Here is a 4,241-nt window from a genome sequence, read left to right on the forward strand (position 1 = left end):
TATAATTCTTATACTGTATTATATAATAATATATTAGTCTATATATATATATATATATATATGTAGATATACAATAAAAAGATGATAAAAAATGATAAATATATAATTGGCCCCTTTTTTAAATGTAAATCGAACAATTTAGTGAGGTCTGAATGATTAAAATAAGAAAATAATATTTGTAATAATATTTATTAAAATATTACAAAAACTGTACAAAAAAAAAAATACTTTTGCATTTTACCATATTTTAATTAGTATATATTTTTGAATTTTTTTATGATCAAATAACTGTATCCTTGGCCCATTAAATATTTTAAAAATTGCCATTTGGTTAAAAAAAATCTTTTTGTAAACTACTCATCTTAGTAAGCCTATGTCTCTTACTTAGATATTTTTATTTAAAATAAAGGGAAGACAATCCTTAATTCTTTCGGCTGGCAACTTGAGCCGTGAAATACCCAGTTCTCATCATCAACCTGATTACAAGTGATCAGAGATGTGAGAAAGCTAATGAAGCCACTAATGAAGACTGAGAGCCACTCTTTGAAGGAAGACACTATGCCAGAGCGTCCAAAGTGGTTGATCAGATTCCCAGATTATTCCCAATGCAAACAATGTAAATGTTCTCAACATGCTCAAAGGACAATATTATTTAAATAATTACTTTGAAGTTCTTTCAAGAGCCACATCCATTCTTGGCTTTCAATAATCCCGCTTTGATTGATTAATTGCCTGGAGTGTTGCTTACAAACACAACAACGCACACACACAAAAAACACACGCACGCACACACACACACACACACATAACAGGAAGCTCTTTGTTTTTTGTAATGATTAAAACCTGATTCTATAATCTATTGCATCAGTATGTGATTACATCAGATCCATTCATTTCTGTGGTCTTACGGCTGGTTGGTATCAAATAATAGGCTTCACAGAGCAGAAAATGCAATAGGAACTTCTGAAATTGTAATTGGGGGAACGCTCTTTCAGATAACCTTCAGAAGTTGGAAATAACAGATTTTTTCATAATGGGGTTGTGCTACTGTCCCCAGGATAACAAATTGCATTGGCTATGGAACACTGAATAACCAGCTAACAAGAACATTGGTTTTTGTGAGGAAATGTGAGCAAATAATTGCACTTTTGGAAACTCACTTTTTGTCTCATCATTACTAGTATAATTAAAAGCGACCTTGGTTTACCCGTTACTCTAAAGCAGAGCTTGGGTGTCAAGGCTTTTCAATAAGGCTTTAGAATTAGGGTTGTAAAAATAAAATCAGAAAATCATCTTTTAAGTTATTCGATTACTTAAAAATCGTTTTCAGTAATTGAAATAATGCTTAAATAAATAAAAGTCAAAAATCAAATCAAATCAAATAGAAATATTAAAAAACTTAATCTAAAAAAAACTTCAGGAATGTTGCTTTGAAAACTAATTGAAATAATAAAAATGTAGTTGAGGTAGCCTACTAAAATTACTAAAACTGAAAATGAAATAAAAAGTAATTAAAGCTATAGAAATATTTATAAATTTAAAAAATGCACATAAAATGACTAAAACATAAAATAAAACTAAAATGAGAACTGAAAATATGAAAAATCTAGTATAATATATTTATATTTAATAACATGTATAGTAAATAACATTTAATAAAACCGTTGTTAACATGAGATGTATTGTTTGCCAATTAAGTGTACTTTGAATGTCAAACCACTAGGTGACAGCATGTTGTCATTTGACAAAATGTCACCAATGCTAATCAAAGTACAACAGAGATCCATAACCATTAATGTCATTCTGTAAGACTTTAAACAGAAATCTTACAAACAATAAGCTACTTTCCCAATCCAAGCCACTTAACTAAATACTGCCTGTTCTCAAGCCTAATAGCAAGCCAAAACATAGGTGTCCCATATGAAGCACTTAAGCTGCTAGCATTTAGGCTAACTTGGTTCACTTGGGTGAATAAGTGTCTGGTTTCAAGTAGCCTATCTAGCATCTAGATACAAAGTAGTATTTTCTAGATACTGCCTTTATCTTTCTCTCTTTCTTCCCCTCCCTTTTTCTGTTGTGCTGTCTCACATGTTCTGAAGTGCACACATTTATCACATGAAACAAATTTACAATGTCCAAAAGGTGCTATTTGATGAAAATGCTGATGTTAACATTTTTTCTGTGAATAACTGTGAGTATTTGTTGTTTGCAGTATAGTAAAATATAATTATTTGTTTTGCTGAAGTAATTGTATATTATTCTAAACACACTGTATTTGGTTGTTGTAGATGTTCATCTATCTCAGAGAGCACTTTTAAAGTTTTACCACCACCTTATCAGAGTGCTGAAAAGTGGAAGTCAGAGGAAACATGACCAACTTGCTGCAAAACAATAACACAAAAGGTACATTATTTATTTTTCCTCACAGTACCAACTTTGGGAAACGCAGCTAATCTGAAGTTACTGATATATTTTTTTCTTCTTCTATTTTCCACATTTTATCATGCAGGTTCTTATGATTGATTGATAAATAAATAAATGTTTTGTACTGTCACTGCAGGTCTAGACTATGGAGTGCAGCATTACTTGTTTGGTCATCTACATTCAGATGAAAACACCACACTCCTCTCTAATTCAAGTAAGTTTTAAGATTGTATTTAATTGTGAGAGATTCCTTTCTTTTCCCTGTTGTACTGTACTCTCCATAGGTCTAATAAATGTTTCTCTGACTTGTATCCCCATCTTAGGATGTCAAGCCTACTCATCGCAAGGAGAGTTAGCATCAAAATGGATGTGTCACTGACTAATAGCACAGAGATGCCAGAAGTATCTGTTTGCGGTCTACTTTTTGTTATACTATGGAGCATCCAAAAGCCATCACTCAGTTAATTTCAGTCATCACTATTTAGCCCTTCCCAGTGCTGAAATTGTCATGGGTCCTTTGTTTTTATTGTTTAAATGCTTATCTGAATGTAAAATTAACATTTAATGCTTATAAATTTAAAAACAATACTACTAGTTAGTCTTTTCTCTCCCTTTCCAGAAATGTGGTTCACCATCTTTCATGGGTTACAGAATTGGCAAAAGTTGCAGTATACAAAAAGAAAAAGTCAGACTACTTGGTTTATAGGAGAATGTGGAGTAAATACTTGACATTTATTTAAGGTAAAGGGTAATTACCTGGTGGTGAGATGCAAAATAGGACTGTCATTAATATACTATTTGATTACTTTTTCACATTCTAATTTTACTTATGCATTTAATTATTTTTAATTCTTTTTGCAAGTCAACTTTCAATTTATTTATTTGTGCAAGTTAACATTCAATTGTTTTTTTTTGAGGATTCTAGCAATCAACATATATTTGTGACTGACATGTTGGATGGGTGAGTAAGGTGGAGGGGGTTGAAAAAAATATTTCTAAAATGGAGAGTGCTATTTTAGAGAAGTAAAAATAAGAAAAAGTATGAATAAATAAAGAAAAATGGATTTATGTTAATCCCTGTAACTGTTGCACTATGAATTGCTGTGTTATATATTGCTTGTCATTGTAAACGCTAATAAAAGTCTTTTAAATGATCACACAACACCTTGATGTGTTATGCTTATTTCAGTTTTTCTAGTGATAAAGTAGCTATATGGGCTGTTTTTTATCATTATCTTTATAGTTATCGTGCTTGGTGTGAACGGGCCTTTATAGTTATCGTTCTTGGTGTGAACGGGGCTTTAAAATTTAATTAAAATAAAACAAAAATTAAATCCAAAGAATAGAGTGCCCATGCTAACATGTACACAGTAGAGGAAAGTAAGATCAGTGTTAGCAAGGATGCGAGTGCAAGTGTTTAATCGTGGTTTGAACTGTAATATTGCAGTCTGGGTCTATTTATTGTATAGGGCTGTTTATGTGAAAGCACCTTACGGTTATACCGTGACAGTTTACACAGAGAGACAGAGAGTGAGGGAGAGAGATTGTTTATTTAATAGAGTTTCATGTTTCCACTCTTTCACTTGTTAATTTCTCAGCTTCCCCCTTCATCTGTCTCTCTGTATTTACGCTGATTATTGACTTTATAAATCCCCATGATGCTTGAGACGTGTAAAAGACTTCCTGTCCTTTGCTAACCACCTCAATGAACCCAGCATTATGAGCCAAGTGACAACACTGGGCTAACTCAAGTGCTACATGAGAGCTGAAGTTAAGCCTCGTTTTCTGTCTTTAATTTCACAAACAACTCAGGGATT

General features: G+C 32.1%; 1 long non-coding RNA gene across 1 annotated transcript; it reads left to right on the forward strand.

The window, feature by feature from the left end:
• The first annotated feature begins 2,211 nt into the window (after positions 1-2,211).
• Positions 2,212-2,804, forward strand: LOC107725572 (uncharacterized). The gene is made up of 3 exons (XR_001638135.1): positions 2,212-2,403; positions 2,561-2,638; positions 2,748-2,804. It is a non-coding gene; the product is annotated as an uncharacterized LOC107725572 (long non-coding RNA).
• The last annotated feature ends 1,437 nt before the right edge of the window (positions 2,805-4,241 follow it).

This window comes from Sinocyclocheilus rhinocerous, unplaced genomic scaffold (assembly GCF_001515625.1).
Source record: "Sinocyclocheilus rhinocerous isolate Xijiao unplaced genomic scaffold, SAMN03320098_v1.1 scaffold153, whole genome shotgun sequence".
Lineage (NCBI taxonomy): Eukaryota > Metazoa > Chordata > Actinopteri > Cypriniformes > Cyprinidae > Sinocyclocheilus > Sinocyclocheilus rhinocerous.